The sequence below is a fragment of the Lithobates pipiens genome, unplaced genomic scaffold (assembly GCF_037356315.1).
Source record: "Lithobates pipiens isolate NorthernLeopardFrog02 unplaced genomic scaffold, aLitPip1_a1.2 Scaffold_13, whole genome shotgun sequence".
Classification (NCBI taxonomy): Eukaryota; Metazoa; Chordata; class Amphibia; order Anura; family Ranidae; genus Lithobates; species Lithobates pipiens.
This window is the reverse complement of record NW_027507718.1, coordinates 175,729,028-175,741,997: the sequence shown is the minus strand read 5'-3', so window position 1 is coordinate 175,741,997 and position 12,970 is coordinate 175,729,028. Positions and strand designations below refer to the sequence as shown.

The 12,970-nt window shown below is 52.2% G+C and overlaps 27 non-coding genes and 30 pseudogenes across 27 annotated transcripts; all 57 read left to right on the top strand.

Moving 5' to 3' along the window:
• Positions 1 to 56: 56 nt before the first annotated feature.
• On the top strand, positions 57 to 175 carry LOC143977391 (5S ribosomal RNA). Its single transcript, XR_013273672.1, has one exon. It is a non-coding gene; the product is annotated as a 5S ribosomal RNA (ribosomal RNA).
• A 109-nt stretch (positions 176 to 284) lies between these two features.
• Positions 285 to 403, top strand: LOC143978589 (5S ribosomal RNA; annotated as a pseudogene).
• A 109-nt stretch (positions 404 to 512) lies between these two features.
• Positions 513 to 631, top strand: LOC143976683 (5S ribosomal RNA). The gene has a single exon (XR_013272980.1). It is a non-coding gene; the product is annotated as a 5S ribosomal RNA (ribosomal RNA).
• A 109-nt stretch (positions 632 to 740) lies between these two features.
• On the top strand, positions 741 to 859 carry LOC143977493 (5S ribosomal RNA). Its single transcript, XR_013273769.1, has one exon. It is a non-coding gene; the product is annotated as a 5S ribosomal RNA (ribosomal RNA).
• Positions 860 to 968: 109 nt separating this feature from the next.
• On the top strand, positions 969 to 1,087 carry LOC143978507 (5S ribosomal RNA; annotated as a pseudogene).
• A 109-nt stretch (positions 1,088 to 1,196) lies between these two features.
• LOC143978240 (5S ribosomal RNA) lies at positions 1,197 to 1,315 on the top strand (annotated as a pseudogene).
• Positions 1,316 to 1,424: 109 nt separating this feature from the next.
• Positions 1,425 to 1,543, top strand: LOC143979456 (5S ribosomal RNA; annotated as a pseudogene).
• A 109-nt stretch (positions 1,544 to 1,652) lies between these two features.
• On the top strand, positions 1,653 to 1,771 carry LOC143976410 (5S ribosomal RNA). Its single transcript, XR_013272718.1, has one exon. It is a non-coding gene; the product is annotated as a 5S ribosomal RNA (ribosomal RNA).
• A 109-nt stretch (positions 1,772 to 1,880) lies between these two features.
• On the top strand, positions 1,881 to 1,999 carry LOC143976581 (5S ribosomal RNA). Its single transcript, XR_013272882.1, has one exon. It is a non-coding gene; the product is annotated as a 5S ribosomal RNA (ribosomal RNA).
• Positions 2,000 to 2,108: 109 nt separating this feature from the next.
• Positions 2,109 to 2,227, top strand: LOC143978267 (5S ribosomal RNA; annotated as a pseudogene).
• Positions 2,228 to 2,336: 109 nt separating this feature from the next.
• Positions 2,337 to 2,455, top strand: LOC143976788 (5S ribosomal RNA). The gene has a single exon (XR_013273082.1). It is a non-coding gene; the product is annotated as a 5S ribosomal RNA (ribosomal RNA).
• Positions 2,456 to 2,564: 109 nt separating this feature from the next.
• LOC143979032 (5S ribosomal RNA) lies at positions 2,565 to 2,683 on the top strand. The gene has a single exon (XR_013274002.1). It is a non-coding gene; the product is annotated as a 5S ribosomal RNA (ribosomal RNA).
• Positions 2,684 to 2,792: 109 nt separating this feature from the next.
• On the top strand, positions 2,793 to 2,911 carry LOC143977962 (5S ribosomal RNA; annotated as a pseudogene).
• Positions 2,912 to 3,020: 109 nt separating this feature from the next.
• On the top strand, positions 3,021 to 3,139 carry LOC143976901 (5S ribosomal RNA). The gene has a single exon (XR_013273192.1). It is a non-coding gene; the product is annotated as a 5S ribosomal RNA (ribosomal RNA).
• Positions 3,140 to 3,248: 109 nt separating this feature from the next.
• On the top strand, positions 3,249 to 3,360 carry LOC143979534 (5S ribosomal RNA; annotated as a pseudogene).
• A 109-nt stretch (positions 3,361 to 3,469) lies between these two features.
• On the top strand, positions 3,470 to 3,588 carry LOC143977390 (5S ribosomal RNA). The gene has a single exon (XR_013273671.1). It is a non-coding gene; the product is annotated as a 5S ribosomal RNA (ribosomal RNA).
• Positions 3,589 to 3,697: 109 nt separating this feature from the next.
• On the top strand, positions 3,698 to 3,816 carry LOC143978262 (5S ribosomal RNA; annotated as a pseudogene).
• Positions 3,817 to 3,925: 109 nt separating this feature from the next.
• LOC143976682 (5S ribosomal RNA) lies at positions 3,926 to 4,044 on the top strand. Its single transcript, XR_013272979.1, has one exon. It is a non-coding gene; the product is annotated as a 5S ribosomal RNA (ribosomal RNA).
• Positions 4,045 to 4,153: 109 nt separating this feature from the next.
• LOC143977482 (5S ribosomal RNA) lies at positions 4,154 to 4,272 on the top strand. The gene has a single exon (XR_013273758.1). It is a non-coding gene; the product is annotated as a 5S ribosomal RNA (ribosomal RNA).
• A 109-nt stretch (positions 4,273 to 4,381) lies between these two features.
• On the top strand, positions 4,382 to 4,500 carry LOC143977484 (5S ribosomal RNA). The gene has a single exon (XR_013273760.1). It is a non-coding gene; the product is annotated as a 5S ribosomal RNA (ribosomal RNA).
• A 109-nt stretch (positions 4,501 to 4,609) lies between these two features.
• Positions 4,610 to 4,728, top strand: LOC143977259 (5S ribosomal RNA). The gene has a single exon (XR_013273543.1). It is a non-coding gene; the product is annotated as a 5S ribosomal RNA (ribosomal RNA).
• Positions 4,729 to 4,837: 109 nt separating this feature from the next.
• LOC143977947 (5S ribosomal RNA) lies at positions 4,838 to 4,956 on the top strand (annotated as a pseudogene).
• A 109-nt stretch (positions 4,957 to 5,065) lies between these two features.
• On the top strand, positions 5,066 to 5,184 carry LOC143978593 (5S ribosomal RNA; annotated as a pseudogene).
• Positions 5,185 to 5,293: 109 nt separating this feature from the next.
• Positions 5,294 to 5,412, top strand: LOC143976734 (5S ribosomal RNA). Its single transcript, XR_013273030.1, has one exon. It is a non-coding gene; the product is annotated as a 5S ribosomal RNA (ribosomal RNA).
• A 109-nt stretch (positions 5,413 to 5,521) lies between these two features.
• Positions 5,522 to 5,640, top strand: LOC143979322 (5S ribosomal RNA). The gene has a single exon (XR_013274030.1). It is a non-coding gene; the product is annotated as a 5S ribosomal RNA (ribosomal RNA).
• A 109-nt stretch (positions 5,641 to 5,749) lies between these two features.
• On the top strand, positions 5,750 to 5,868 carry LOC143978129 (5S ribosomal RNA; annotated as a pseudogene).
• Positions 5,869 to 5,977: 109 nt separating this feature from the next.
• LOC143977552 (5S ribosomal RNA) lies at positions 5,978 to 6,096 on the top strand. Its single transcript, XR_013273827.1, has one exon. It is a non-coding gene; the product is annotated as a 5S ribosomal RNA (ribosomal RNA).
• A 109-nt stretch (positions 6,097 to 6,205) lies between these two features.
• LOC143978568 (5S ribosomal RNA) lies at positions 6,206 to 6,324 on the top strand (annotated as a pseudogene).
• Positions 6,325 to 6,433: 109 nt separating this feature from the next.
• LOC143978906 (5S ribosomal RNA) lies at positions 6,434 to 6,552 on the top strand (annotated as a pseudogene).
• A 109-nt stretch (positions 6,553 to 6,661) lies between these two features.
• Positions 6,662 to 6,780, top strand: LOC143977096 (5S ribosomal RNA). Its single transcript, XR_013273381.1, has one exon. It is a non-coding gene; the product is annotated as a 5S ribosomal RNA (ribosomal RNA).
• A 109-nt stretch (positions 6,781 to 6,889) lies between these two features.
• On the top strand, positions 6,890 to 7,008 carry LOC143976779 (5S ribosomal RNA). Its single transcript, XR_013273073.1, has one exon. It is a non-coding gene; the product is annotated as a 5S ribosomal RNA (ribosomal RNA).
• A 109-nt stretch (positions 7,009 to 7,117) lies between these two features.
• LOC143977803 (5S ribosomal RNA) lies at positions 7,118 to 7,236 on the top strand (annotated as a pseudogene).
• A 109-nt stretch (positions 7,237 to 7,345) lies between these two features.
• LOC143979155 (5S ribosomal RNA) lies at positions 7,346 to 7,464 on the top strand (annotated as a pseudogene).
• Positions 7,465 to 7,573: 109 nt separating this feature from the next.
• Positions 7,574 to 7,692, top strand: LOC143976380 (5S ribosomal RNA). The gene has a single exon (XR_013272689.1). It is a non-coding gene; the product is annotated as a 5S ribosomal RNA (ribosomal RNA).
• A 109-nt stretch (positions 7,693 to 7,801) lies between these two features.
• On the top strand, positions 7,802 to 7,920 carry LOC143977167 (5S ribosomal RNA). Its single transcript, XR_013273452.1, has one exon. It is a non-coding gene; the product is annotated as a 5S ribosomal RNA (ribosomal RNA).
• Positions 7,921 to 8,029: 109 nt separating this feature from the next.
• Positions 8,030 to 8,148, top strand: LOC143977976 (5S ribosomal RNA). Its single transcript, XR_013273886.1, has one exon. It is a non-coding gene; the product is annotated as a 5S ribosomal RNA (ribosomal RNA).
• A 109-nt stretch (positions 8,149 to 8,257) lies between these two features.
• Positions 8,258 to 8,376, top strand: LOC143976911 (5S ribosomal RNA). Its single transcript, XR_013273203.1, has one exon. It is a non-coding gene; the product is annotated as a 5S ribosomal RNA (ribosomal RNA).
• Positions 8,377 to 8,485: 109 nt separating this feature from the next.
• LOC143979154 (5S ribosomal RNA) lies at positions 8,486 to 8,604 on the top strand (annotated as a pseudogene).
• A 109-nt stretch (positions 8,605 to 8,713) lies between these two features.
• Positions 8,714 to 8,832, top strand: LOC143977303 (5S ribosomal RNA). Its single transcript, XR_013273588.1, has one exon. It is a non-coding gene; the product is annotated as a 5S ribosomal RNA (ribosomal RNA).
• A 109-nt stretch (positions 8,833 to 8,941) lies between these two features.
• LOC143978055 (5S ribosomal RNA) lies at positions 8,942 to 9,060 on the top strand (annotated as a pseudogene).
• Positions 9,061 to 9,169: 109 nt separating this feature from the next.
• Positions 9,170 to 9,288, top strand: LOC143978163 (5S ribosomal RNA; annotated as a pseudogene).
• Positions 9,289 to 9,397: 109 nt separating this feature from the next.
• LOC143979160 (5S ribosomal RNA) lies at positions 9,398 to 9,515 on the top strand (annotated as a pseudogene).
• Positions 9,516 to 9,624: 109 nt separating this feature from the next.
• Positions 9,625 to 9,743, top strand: LOC143977804 (5S ribosomal RNA; annotated as a pseudogene).
• A 109-nt stretch (positions 9,744 to 9,852) lies between these two features.
• LOC143977973 (5S ribosomal RNA) lies at positions 9,853 to 9,971 on the top strand (annotated as a pseudogene).
• A 109-nt stretch (positions 9,972 to 10,080) lies between these two features.
• Positions 10,081 to 10,199, top strand: LOC143978638 (5S ribosomal RNA; annotated as a pseudogene).
• Positions 10,200 to 10,308: 109 nt separating this feature from the next.
• LOC143978524 (5S ribosomal RNA) lies at positions 10,309 to 10,426 on the top strand (annotated as a pseudogene).
• Positions 10,427 to 10,535: 109 nt separating this feature from the next.
• LOC143976844 (5S ribosomal RNA) lies at positions 10,536 to 10,654 on the top strand. The gene has a single exon (XR_013273137.1). It is a non-coding gene; the product is annotated as a 5S ribosomal RNA (ribosomal RNA).
• Positions 10,655 to 10,763: 109 nt separating this feature from the next.
• Positions 10,764 to 10,882, top strand: LOC143978564 (5S ribosomal RNA; annotated as a pseudogene).
• Positions 10,883 to 10,991: 109 nt separating this feature from the next.
• On the top strand, positions 10,992 to 11,110 carry LOC143980130 (5S ribosomal RNA). Its single transcript, XR_013274273.1, has one exon. It is a non-coding gene; the product is annotated as a 5S ribosomal RNA (ribosomal RNA).
• Positions 11,111 to 11,219: 109 nt separating this feature from the next.
• On the top strand, positions 11,220 to 11,338 carry LOC143979676 (5S ribosomal RNA; annotated as a pseudogene).
• A 109-nt stretch (positions 11,339 to 11,447) lies between these two features.
• LOC143978467 (5S ribosomal RNA) lies at positions 11,448 to 11,566 on the top strand (annotated as a pseudogene).
• A 109-nt stretch (positions 11,567 to 11,675) lies between these two features.
• On the top strand, positions 11,676 to 11,794 carry LOC143978175 (5S ribosomal RNA; annotated as a pseudogene).
• Positions 11,795 to 11,903: 109 nt separating this feature from the next.
• On the top strand, positions 11,904 to 12,022 carry LOC143976274 (5S ribosomal RNA). Its single transcript, XR_013272590.1, has one exon. It is a non-coding gene; the product is annotated as a 5S ribosomal RNA (ribosomal RNA).
• A 109-nt stretch (positions 12,023 to 12,131) lies between these two features.
• On the top strand, positions 12,132 to 12,250 carry LOC143977389 (5S ribosomal RNA). Its single transcript, XR_013273670.1, has one exon. It is a non-coding gene; the product is annotated as a 5S ribosomal RNA (ribosomal RNA).
• A 109-nt stretch (positions 12,251 to 12,359) lies between these two features.
• Positions 12,360 to 12,478, top strand: LOC143978333 (5S ribosomal RNA; annotated as a pseudogene).
• A 109-nt stretch (positions 12,479 to 12,587) lies between these two features.
• On the top strand, positions 12,588 to 12,706 carry LOC143978499 (5S ribosomal RNA; annotated as a pseudogene).
• A 109-nt stretch (positions 12,707 to 12,815) lies between these two features.
• Positions 12,816 to 12,934, top strand: LOC143978636 (5S ribosomal RNA; annotated as a pseudogene).
• The last annotated feature ends 36 nt before the right edge of the window (positions 12,935 to 12,970 follow it).

Here is a 12,970-nt window from a genome sequence, read left to right as displayed (position 1 = left end):
GCCTGAGGTGACCACCTTGGCTTTTGTCAAGAGAGTTGTAAGTAGGGAGCAAGATTGCCTACGGCCAAATCACCCTGAATGCGCTCGATCTCGTCTGATCTCGGATGCTAAGCAGGGTCGGGCCTGGTTAGTACCTGGAAGGGAGACCGCCTGGGATTACCAGGTGCCGTAGGCTTTATTCCATTATGTTGTTGGCTTTGGCGACCTGCTGTATTTTTCCTCTCGATTGCCCGAGGTGACCACCTTGGCTTTTGTCAAGAGAGTTGTAAGTAGAGCGCAAGATCGCCTACGGCCACATCACCCTGAATGCGCTCGATCTCGTCTGATCTGGGATGCTAAACAGGGTCGGGCCTGGTTAGTACCTGGATGGGAGACGGCCTGGGAATACCAGGTGCCGTAGGCTTTTTTCCATTATGTTGTTGGCTTTGGCGACCTGCTGTATTTTTCCTCTCCATTGCCCGAGGTGACCACCTTGGCTTTTGTCAAGAGAGTTGTAAGTAGGGTGCAGGATCGCCTACGGCCACATCACCCTGAATGCGCTCGATCTCGTCTGATCTCGGATGCTAAGCAGGGTCTGGCCTGGTTAGTACCTGGATGGGAGACCGCCTGGGAATACCAGGTGCCGTAGGCTTTTTTCCATTATGTTGTTGGCTTTGGCGACCTGCTGTATTTTTCCTCTCGATTGCCCGAGGTGACCACCTTGGCTTTTGTCAAGAGAGTTGTAAGTAGGGAGCAAGATCGCCTACGGCCACATCACCCTGAATGCGCTCGATCTCGTCTGATCTCGGATGCTAAGCAGGGTCGGGCCTGGTTAGTACCTGGATGGGAGACCGCCTGGGAATACCAGGTGCCGTAGGCTTTTTTCCATTATGTTGTTGGCTTTGGCGACCTGCTGTATTTTTCCTCTCGATTGCCCGAGGTGACCACCTTGGCTTTTGTCAAGAGAGTTGTAAGTAGGGTGCAAGATCGCCTACGGCCACATCACCCTGAATGCGCTCGATCTCGTCTGATGTCGGATGCTAAGCAGGGTCGGGCCTGGTTAGTACCTGCATGGGAGACCGCCTGGGAATACATGGTGCCGTAGGCTTTTGGCCATTATGTTGTTGGCTTTGGCGACCTGCTGTATTTTTCCTCTCGCTTGCCCGAGGTGACCACCTTGGCTTTTGTCAAGAGAGTTGTAAGTAGGGTGCAAGATCGCCTACGGCCACATCACCCTAAATGCGCTCGATCTCGTCTGATCTCGGATGCTAAGCAGGGTCGTGCCTGGTTAGTACCTGGATGGGAGACCGCCTGGAAATAGCAGGTGCCGTAGGCTTTTTTCCATTATGTTGTTGGCTTTGGCGACCTGCTGTATTTTTCCTCTCGATTGCCCGAGGTGACCACCTTGGCTTTTGTCAAGAGAGTTGTAAGTAGGGTGCAAGATCGCCTACAGCCACATCACCCCTTATGCGCTCGATCTCGTCTGATTTCGGATGCTAAGCAGGGTCGCGCCTGGTTAATACCTGGATGGGAGACCGCCTGGGAATACCAGGTGTCGTAGGCTTTTTTCCATTATGTTGTTGGCTTTGGCGACCTGCTGTATTTTTCCTCTCGATTGCCCGAGGTGACCACCTTGGCTTTTGTCAAGAGAGTTGTAAGTAGGGTGCAAGATCGCCTACGGCCACATCACCCTGAATGCGCTCGATCTCGTCTGATCTCGGATGCTAAGCAGGGTCGGGCCTGGTTAATACCTGGATGGGAGACCGCCTGGGAATACCAGGTGCCGTAGGCTTTTTTCCATTATGTTGTTGGCTTTGGCGACCTGCTGTATTTTTCCTCTCGATTGCCCGAGGTGACCACCTTGGCTTTTGTCAAGAAAGTTGTAAGTAGGGGGCAAGATCACCTACGGCCACATCACCCTTAATGCGCTCGATCTCGTCTGATCTCGGATGCTAAGCAGGGTCGGGCCTGGTTAGTACCTGGATGGGAGACCGCCTGGGAATACCAGGTGCCGTAGGCTTTTTTCCATTATGTTGTTGGCTTTGGCGACCTGCTGTATTTTTCCTCTTGATTACCCGAGGTGACCACCTTGGCTTTTGTCAAGAGAGTTGTTATTAAGGTGCAAGATCGCCTTCGGCCACATCACCCTGAATGCGCTTGATCTCGTCTGATCTCGGATGCTAAGCAGTGTCGGGCCTGGTTAGTACCTGTATGGGAGACCACCTGGGAATACCAGGTGCTGTAGGCTTTTTTCCATTATGTTGTTGGCTTTGGCGACCTGCTGTATTTTTCCTCTCGATTGCCCGAGGTGACCACCTTGGCTTTTGTCAAGAGAGTTGTAAGTAGGGTGCAAGATCGCCTACGGCCACATCACCCTGAATGCGCTCGATCTCGTCTGAACTCGGATGCTAAGCAGGGTTGGGCCTGGTTAGTACCTGGATGGGAGACCGCCTGGGAATACCAGGTGCCGTAGGCTTTTTTCCATTATGTTGTTGGCTTTGGCGACCTGCTGTATTTTTCCTCTCGATTGCCCGAGGTGACCACCTTGGCTTTTGTCAAGAGAGTTGTAAGTAGGGTGCACGATCGCCTACGGCCACATCACCCTGAATGCGCTCGATCTCGTCTGATCTCGGATGCTAAGCAGGGTTGGGCCTGGTTAGTACCTGCATGGGAGACCGCCTGGGAATACCAGGTGCCGTAGGCTTTTTTCCATTATGTTGTTGGCTTTGGCGACCTGCTGTATTTTTCCTCTCGATTGCCCGAGGTGACCACCTTGGCTTTTGTCAAGAGAGTTGTAAGTAGGGTGCAAGATCGCCTACGGCCACATCACCCTGAATGCGCTCAATATCATCTGATCTCGGATGCTAAGCAGGGTAGGGCATGGTTAGTACCTGGATGGGAGACCGCCTGGGAATACCATGTGCCGTAGGCTTTTTTCCATTATGTTGTTGGCTTTGGTGACCTGCTGTATTTTTCCTCATGATTGCCCGAGGTGACCACCTTGGCTTTTGTCAAGAGAGTTGTAAGTAGGGTGCAAGATCGCCTACGGCCACATCACCCTGAATGCGCTCGATCTCGTCTGATCTCGGACGCTAAGCAGGGTCGGGCCTGGTTAGAACCTGGATGGGAGACCGCCTGGGAATACCAGGTGCCGTAGGCTTTTTTCCATTATGTTGTTGGCTTTGGCGACCTGCTGTATTTTTCCTTTCCATTGCCCGAGGTGACCACCTTGGCTTTTGTCAAGAGAGTTGTAAGTAGGGTGCAAGATCGCCTACGGCCACATCACCCTGAATGCGCTCGATCTCGTCGGATGATAAGCAGGGTCGGGCCTGGTTAGTACCTGCATGGGAGACCGCCTGGGAATACCAGGTGCCGTAGGCTTTTTTCCATTATGTTGTTGGCTTTGGCGACCTGCTGTATTTTTCCTCTCGATTGCCTGAGGTGACCACCTTGGCTTTTGTCAAGAGAGTTGTAAGTAGGGTGCAAGATTGCCTACGGCCAAATCACCCTGAATGCGCTCGATCTCGTCTGATCTCGGATGCTAAGCAGGGTCGGGCCTGGTTAGTACCTGGAAGGGAGACCGCCTGGGATTACCAGGTGCCGTAGGCTTTTTTCCATTATGTTGTTGGCTTTGGCGACCTGCTGTATTTTTCCTCTCGATTGCCCGAGGTGACCACCTTGGCTTTTGTCAAGAGAGTTGTAAGTAGAGCGCAAGATCGCCTACGGCCACATCACCCTGAATGCACTCGATCTCGTCTGATCTGGGATGCTAAACAGGGTCGGGCCTGGTTAGTACCTGGATGGGAGACGGCCTGGGAATACCAGGTGCCGTAGGCTTTTTTCCATTATGTTGTTGGCTTTGGCGACCTGCTGTATTTTTCCTCTCCATTGCCCGAGGTGACCACCTTGGCTTTTGTCAAGAGAGTTGTAAGTAGGGTGCAGGATCGCCTACGGCCACATCACCCTGAATGCGCTCGATCTCGTCTGATCTCGGATGCTAAGCAGGGTCTGGCCTGGTTAGTACCTGGATGGGAGACCGCCTGGGAATACCAGGTGCCGTAGGCTTTTTTCCATTATGTTGTTGGCTTTGGCGACCTGCTGTATTTTTCCTCTCGATTGCCCGAGGTGACCACCTTGGCTTTTGTCAAGAGAGTTGTAAGTAGGGAGCAAGATCGCCTACGGCCACATCACCCTGAATGCGCTCGATCTCGTCTGATCTCGGATGCTAAGCAGGGTCGGGCCTGGTTAGTACCTGGATGGGAGACCGCCTGGGAATACCAGGTGCCGTAGGCTTTTTTCCATTATGTTGTTGGCTTTGGCGACCTGCTGTATTTTTCCTCTCGATTGCCCAAGGTGACCATCTTGGCTTTTGTCAAGAGAGTTGTAAGTAGGGGGCAAGATCGCCTACGGCCACATCACCCTGAATGCGCTCGATATCATCTGATCTCGGATGCTAAGCAGGGTAGGGCATGGTTAGTACATGGATGGGAGACCGCCTGGGAATACCATGTGCCGTAGGCTTTTTTCCATTATGTTGTTGGCTTTGGCGACCTGCTGTATTTTTCCTCTCGATTGCCCGAGGTGACCACCTTGGCTTTTGTCAAGAGAGTTGTAAGTAGGGTGCAAGATCGCCTACGGCCACATCACCCTGAATGCGCTCGATCTCGTCTGATGTCGGATGCTAAGCAGGGTCGGGCCTGGTTAGTACCTGCATGGGAGACCGCCTGGGAATACCAGGTGCCGTAGGCTTTTGGCCATTATGTTGTTGGCTTTGGCGACCTGCTGTATTTTTCCTCTCGCTTGCCCGAGGTGACCACCTTGGCTTTTGTCAAGAGAGTTGTAAGTAGGGTGCAAGATCGCCTACGGCCACATCACCCTAAATGCGCTCGATCTCGTCTGATCTCGGATGCTAAGCAGGGTCGGGCCTGGTTAGTACCTGGATGGGAGACCGCCTGGAAATAGCAGGTGCCGTAGGCTTTTTTCCATTATGTTGTTGGCTTTGGCGACCTGCTGTATTTTTCCTCTCGATTGCCCGAGGTGACCACCTTGGCTTTTGTCAAGAGAGTTGTAAGTAGGGTGCAAGATCGCCTACAGCCACATCACCCCTTATGCGCTCGATCTCGTCTGATCTCGGATGCTAAGCAGGGTCGGGCCTGGTTAATACCTGGATGGGAGACCGCCTGGGAATACCAGGTGCCGTAGGCTTTTTTCCATTATGTTGTTGGCTTTGGCGACCTGCTGTATTTTTCCTCTCGATTGCCCGAGGTGACCACCTTGGCTTTTGTCAAGAGAGTTGTAAGTAGGGTGCAAGATCGCCTACGGCCACATCACCCTGAATGCGCTCGATCTCGTCTGATCTCGGATGCGAAGCAGGGTCGGGCCTGGTTAATACCTGGATGGGAGACCACCTGGGAATACCAGGTGCCGTAGGCTTTTTTCCATTATGTTGTTGGCTTTGGCGACCTGCTGTATTTTTCCTCTCGATTGCCCGAGGTGACCACCTTGGCTTTTGTCAAGAAAGATGTAAGTAGGGGGCAAGATCGCCTACGGCCACATCACCCTTAATGCGCTCGATCTCGTCTGATCTCGGATGCTAAGCAGGGTCGGGCCTGGTTAGTACCTGGATGGGAGACCGCCTGGGAATACCAGGTGCCGTAGGCTTTTTTCCATTATGTTGTTGGCTTTGGCGACCTGCTGTATTTTTCCTCTCGATTGCCCGAGGTGACCACCTTGGCTTTTGTCAAGAGAGTTGTTATTAAGGTGCAAGATCGCCTACGGCCACATCACCCTGAATGCGCTTGATCTCGTCTGATCTCGGATGCTAAGCAGTGTCAGGCCTGGTTAGTACCTGGATGGGAGACCGCCTGGGAATACCAGGTGCTGTAGGCTTTTTTCCATTATGTTGTTGGCTTTGGCGACCTGCTGTATTTTTCCTCTCGATTGCTCGAGGTGACCACCTTGGCTTTTGTCAAGAGAGTTGTAAGTAGGGTGCAAGATCGCCTACGGCCACATCACCCTGAATGCGCTCGATCTGGTCTGATCTCGGATGCTAAGCAGGGTCGGGCCTGGTTAGTACCCGGATGGGAGACCGCCTTGGAATACCAGGTGCTGTAGGCTTTTTTCCATTATGTTGTTGGCTTTGGCGACCTGCTGTATTTTTCTTTTCGATTGCCCGAGGTGACCACCTTGGCTTTTGTCAAGAGAGTTGTAAGTAGGGTGCAAGGTCGCCTATGGCCACATCACCCTGAATGCGCTCGATCTCATCTGATCGCGGATGCTAAGCAGGGTCGGGCCTGGTTAGTACCTGGATGGGAGACCGCCTGTTAATACCAGGTGCCGTAGGCTTTTTTCCATTATGTTGTTGGCTTTGGCGACCTGCTGTATTTTTCTTTTCGATTGCCCGAGGTGACCACCTTGGCTTTTGTCAAGAGAGTTGTAAGTAGGGGTCAAGGTCGCCTACGACTACATCACCCTGAATGCGCTCGATCTTGTCTGATCTCGGATGCTAAGCAGGGTCGGGCCTGGTTAGTACCTGGATGGCAGACCGCCTGGGAATACCAGGTGCCATAGGCTTTTTTCCATTATGTTGTTGGCTTTGGCGACCTGCTGTATTTTTCCTCTCGATTGCCCAAGGTGACCACCTTGGCTTTTGTCAAGAGAGTTGTAAGTAGGTTGCAAGATCGCTTACGGCCACATCACCCTGAATGCGCTTGATCTCGTCTGATCTCGGATGCTAAGCAGGGTCGGGCCTGGTTAGTACCTGGATGGGAGACTGCCTGGGAATACCAGGTGCCGTAGGCTTTTTTCCATTATGTTGTTGGCTTTGGCGACCTGCTGTATTTTTCCTCTCGATTGCCCGAGGTGACCACCTTGGCTTTTGTCAAGAGAGTTGTAAGTAGGATGCAAGATCACCTACGGCCAAATCACCCTGAATGCGCTCGATCTCGTCTGATCTCGGATGCTAAGCAGGGTTGGGCCTGGTTAGTACCTGGATGGGAGACCGCCTGGGAATACCAGGTGCCGCAGGCTTTTTTCCATTATGTTGTTGGCTTTGGCGACCTGCCGTATTTTTCCACTCGATTGCCCGAGGTGACCACCTTGGCTTTTGTCAAGAGAGTTGTAAGTAGGTTGCCAGATCGCCTACGGCCACATCACCCTGAGTGCGCTCGATCTCGTTTGATCTCGCATGCTAAGCAGGTTCGGGCCTGGTTAGTACCTGGATGGGAGACCGCCTGGGAATACCAGGTGCCGTAGGCTTTTTTCCATTATGTTGGTGGCTTTGGCGACCTGCTATATTTTTCCTCTCGATTGCCCGAGGTGACCATCTTGGCTTTTGTCAAGGGAGTTGTAAGTAGGGTGCAAGATTGCCTACGGCCACATCACCCTGAGTGCGCTCGATCTCGTCTGATCTTGGATGCTAAGCAGATTCAGGCCTGGTTAGTACCTGGATGGGAGACCGCCTGGGAATACCAGGTGCTGTAGGCTTTTTTCCATTATGTTGTTGGCTTTGGCGACCTGCTGTATTTTTCCTCTCGATTGCTCGAGGTGACCACCTTGGCTTTTGTCAAGAGAGTTGTAAGTAGGGTGCAAAACCGCCTACGGCCACATCACCCTGAATGCGCTCGATCTCGTCTGATCTCGGATGCTAAGCAGGGTCGGGCCTGGTTAGTACCCGGATGGGAGACCGCCTTGGAATACCAGGTGCCGTAGGCTTTTTTCCATTATGTTGTTGGCTTTGGCGACCTGCTGTATTTTTCTTTTCGATTGCCCGAGGTGACCACCTTGGCTTTTGTCAAGAGAGTTGTAAGTAGGGTGCAAGGTCGCCTACGGCCACATCACCCTGAATGCGCTCGATCTCATCTGATCTCGGATGCTAAGCAGGGTCGGGCCTGGTTAGTACCTGGATGGGAGACCGCCTGTTAATACCAGGTGCCGTAGGCTTTTTTCCATTATGTTGTTGGCTTTGGCGACCTGCTGTATTTTTCTTTTCGATTGCCCGAGGTGACCACCTTGGCTTTTGTCAAGAGAGTTGTAAGCAGGGATCAAGGTCGCCTACGGCCACATCACCCTGAATGCGCTCGATCTCGTTTGATCTCGGATGCTAAGCAGGGTCGGGCCTGGTTAGTACCTGGATGGGAGACCGCCTGGGAATACCAGGTGCCGTAGGCTTTTTTCCATTATGTTGTTGGCTTTGGCGACCTGCTGTATTTTTCCTCTCGATTGCCCGAGGTGACCACCTTGGCTTTTGTCAAGAGAGTTGTAAGTAGGGTGCAAGATCGCCTACGGCAACATCACCCTGAATGCGCTTGATCTCGTCTGATCTCGGCTGCTAAGCAGGGTCGGGCCTGGTTAGTACCTGGATGGGAGACCGCCTGGGAATACCAGGTGCCGTAGGCTTTTTTCCATTATGTTGTTGGCTTTGGCGACCTGCTGTATTTTTCCTCTCGATTGCCCGAGGTGACCATCTTGGCTTTTGTCAAGAGAGTTGTAAGTAGGGTGCAAGATTGCCTACGGCCACATCACCCTGAGTGCGCTCGATCTCGTCTGATCTTGGATGCTAAGCAGATTCAGGCCTGGTTAGTACCTGGATGGGAGACCGCCTGGGAATACCAGGTGCTGTAGGCTTTTTTCCATTATGTTGTTGGCTTTGGCGACCTGCTGTATTTTTCCTCTCGATTGCTCGAGGTGACCACCTTGGCTTTTGTCAAGAGAGTTGTAAGTAGGGTTCAAGATTGCCTACGGCCACATCACCCTGAATGCGCTCGATATCATCTGATCTCGGATGCTAAGCAGGGTCGGGCCTGGTTAGTACCTGGATGGGAGACTGCCTGGGAATACCAGGTGCCGTAGGCTTTTTTCCATTATGTTGTTGGCTTTGGCGACCTGTTGCATTTTTCCTCTCGATTGCCCGAGGTGACCACCTTGGCTTTTGTCAAGAGAGTTGTAAGTAGGGTGCAAAATCGCCTACGGCCACATCAGCCTGAATACGCTCGATCTCGTCTGATCTCGGATGCTAAGCAGTGTCGTGCCTGGTTAGTACCTGGATGGGAGACCGCCTGGGAATACCAGGTGCCGTAGGCTTTTTTCCATTATGTTGTTGGCTTTGGCGACCTGCTGTATTTTTCCTCTCGATTGCCCGAGGTGACCACCTTGGCTTTTGTCAAGAGAGTTGTAAGTAGGGTGCAAGATCGCCTACAGCCACATCACCCTGAATGCGCTCAATCTCGTCTGATCTCGGATGCTAAGCAGGGACGGGCCTGGTTAGTACCTGGATGGGAGACCGCTTGGGAATACCAGGTGCCGTAGGCTTTTTTCCATTATGTTGTTGGCTTTGGCGACCTGCTGTATTTTTCCTATCGATTTCCCGAGGTGACCACCTTGGCTTTTGTCAAGAGAGTTGTAAGTAGGGTGCAAGATCGTCTACGGCCACATCACCCTGAATGCGCTCGATCTCGTCTGATCTCGGATGCTAAGCAGTGTCGGGCCTGGTTAGTACCTGAATGGGAGACCACCAGGAATACCAGGTGCTGTAGGTTTTTTTCCATTATGTTGTTGGCTTTGGCGACCTGCTGTATTTTTCCTCTCGATTGCCCGAGGTGACCACCTTGGCTTTTGTCAAGAGAGTTGTAAGTAGGATGCAAGATTGCCTACAGCCACATCACCCTGAATGCGCTCGATCTCGTCTGATCTCAGATGCTAAGCAGGGTCGGGCCTGGTTAGTACCTGGATGGGAAACCACCTGGGAATACCAGGTGCCGTAGGCTTTTTTCCATTATGTTGTTGGCTTTGGCGACCTGCTGTATTTTTCCTCTCGATTGCCCGAGGTGACCACCTTGGCGTTTGTCAAGAGAGTTGTAAGTAGGGTGCAAGGTTGCCTACGGCCACATCACCCTGAATGCGCTCGATCTTGTCTGATCTTGGATGCTAAGCAGAGTCGGGCCTGGTTAGTACCTGGATGGGAGACCGCCTGGGAATACCAGGTGCCGTAGGCTTTTTTCCATTATGTTGTTGGCTTTGGCGACCTGCTGTATTTTTCCTCTCGATTGCCCGAGGTGACCACCTTGGCTTTTGTCAAGAGAGTTGTAAGTAGGGTGCAAGATCGCCTACAGCCACATCACCCTGAATGCGCTCAATCTCGTCTGATCTCGGATGCTAAGCAGGGTCGGGCCTGGTTAGTACCTGGTTGGGAGACCGCCTGGGAATACCAGGTGCCATAGGCTTTTTTCCATTATGTTGTTGGCTTTGGCGACCTGCTGTATTTTTCCTCTCGATTGCCTGAGGTGACCACCTTGGCTTTCGTCAAGAGAGTTGTAAGTAGGGTTCAAGATTGCCTACGGCCACATCACCCTGAATGCGCTCGATCTCATCTGATCTCGGATGCTAAGTAGGGTAAGCCTGGTTAGTACCTGGATGGGAGACCGCCTGGGGATACCAGGTGCCGTAGGCTTTTTTCCATTATGTTGTTGGCTTTGGCGACCTGTTGTATTTTTCCTCTCGTTTGCAAGAGGTGACCACCTTGGCTTTTGTCAAGAGAGTTGTAAGTAGGGTGCAAGATCGCCTACGGTCACTTCACCCTGAATGCGCTCGATCTCGTCTGATCTCGGATGCTAAGCAGGGTCGCGCCTGGTTAGTACCTGGATGGGAGACCGCCTGGGAATACCAGGTGCCGTAGGCTTTTTTCCATTATGTTGTTGGCTTTGGCGACCTGCTGTATTTTTCATCTCGATTGCCCGAGGTGACCACATTGGCTTTTGTCAAGAGAGTTGTAAGTAGTGTGCAAGATCGCCTACGGCCACATCACCCTGATTGCGCTCGATCTTGTCTGATCTCGGATGCTAAGCAGGGTCGGGCCTGGTTAGTACCTGGATGGGAGCCCGACTGGGAATACCAGGTGCCATAGGCTTTTTTCCATTATGTTGTTGACTTTGGCGACCTGCTGTATTTTTCCTCTCGATTGCCCGAGGTGACCACCTTGGCTTTTGTCAAGAGAGTTGTAAGTAGGGTGCAAGATCGCCTACGTCCACATCACCCTGAATGCGCTCGATCTCGTCTGATCTCGGATGCTAAGCAGGGTTGGGCCTGGTTAGTACCTGGATGGGAGACCGCCTGGGAATACCAGGTGCCGTAGGCTTTTTTCCATTATGTTGTTGGCTTTGGCGACCTGCTGTATTTTTCCTCTCGATTGCCCGAGGTGACCACCTTGGCTTTTGTCAAGAGAGTTGTAAGTAGGGTGCAAGATCACCTACGGCCGCATCAAACTGAATGCGATCGATCTCGTCTGATCTCGGATGCTAAGCAGGGTCAGGCCTGGTTGGTACCTGGATGGGAGACCGCCTGGGAATACCAGGTGCCGTAGTCTTTTTTCCATTATGTTGTTGGCTTTGGCGACCTGCTCTATTTTTCCTCTCGATTGCCCGAGGTGACCACCTTGGCTTTTGTCAAGAGAGTTGTAAGTAGGGTGCAAGATCGCCTATGGCCACATCACCGTGAATGCGCTCGATGTCGTCTGATCTCGGATGCTAAGCAGGGTCGGGCCTGGTTAGTACCTGGATGGGAGACCGCCTGGGAATCCCAGGTGCCGTAGGCTTTTTTCCATTATGTTGTTGGCTTTGGCGACCTGCTGTATTTTTCCTCTCGATTGCCCAAGGTGACCACCTTGGCTTTTGTCAAGAGAGTTGTAAGTAGGGTGCAAGATCGCCTACAGCTCCATCACCCTGAATGCGCTCGATCTCATCTGATCTCGGATGCTAAGCAGGGTCGGGCCTAGTTAGTACCTGGATGGGAGACCGCCTGGGAATACCAGGTGCCGTAGGCTTTTTTCCATTATGTTGTTGGCTTTGGCGACCTGCTGTATTTTTCCTCTCGATTGCCCGAGGTGACCACCTTGGCTTTTGTCAAGAGAGTTGTAAGTAGGGTGCAAGATCGCCTACGGCCACATCACCCTGAATGCGCACGATCTCGTCTGATCTCGGAAGCTAAGCAGGGTCGGGCCTGGTTAGTACCTGGATGGGAGACCGCCTGGGAATACCAGGTTCCGTAGGCTTTTTTCCATTATGTTGTTGGCTTTGGTGACCTGCTGTATTTTTCCTCTCGATTACCTGAGGTGACCACCTTGGCTTTTGTCAAGAGATTTGTAAGTAGGGTGCAAGATTGCCTACGGCCACATTACCCTGAATGCGCTCGATTTCATCTGATCTCGGATACTAAGCAGGGTCGGGCCTGGTTAGTACCTGGATGGGAGACCGCCTGGGAATACCAGGTGCCGTAGGCTTTTTTCCATTATGTTGTTGGCTTTGGCGACCTGCTGTTATTTTCATCTCAATTGCCCGAGGTGACCACATTGGCTTTTGTCAAGAGAGTTGTAACTAGGGTGCAAGATTGCCTACGGCCACATCACCCTGAATGCGCTCGATCTCGTCTGATCTCGGATGCTAAACAGGGTCGGGCCTGCTTAGTACCTGGATGGGTGACCGCCTGGGAATACAAGGTGCCATAGGCTTTTTTCCATTATGTTGTTGGCTTTGGCGACCTGCTGTATTTTTCATCTCGATTGCCCGAGGTGACCACATTGGCTTTTGTCAAGAGAGTTGTAAGTAGGGTGCAAGATCGCCTACGGCCACATCACCCTGATTGCGCTCGATGTCGTCTGATCTCGGATGCTAAGCAGGGTCGGGCCTGGTTAGTACCTGGATGGGAGCCCGACTGGGAATACCAGGTGCCGTAGGCTTTTTTCCATTATGTTGTTGACTTTGGCGACCTGCTGTATTTTTCCTCTCGATTGCCCGAGGTGACCACCTTGGCTTTTGTCAAGAGAGTTGTAAGTAGGGTGCAAGATCGCCTACAGCCACATCACCCTGAATGCGCTCAATCTCGTCTGATCTCGGATGCTAAGCAGGGTCGGGCCTGGTTAGTACCTGGTTGGGAGACCGCCTGGGAATACCAGGTGCCATAGGCTTTTTTCCATTATGTTGTTGGCTTTGGCGACCTGCTG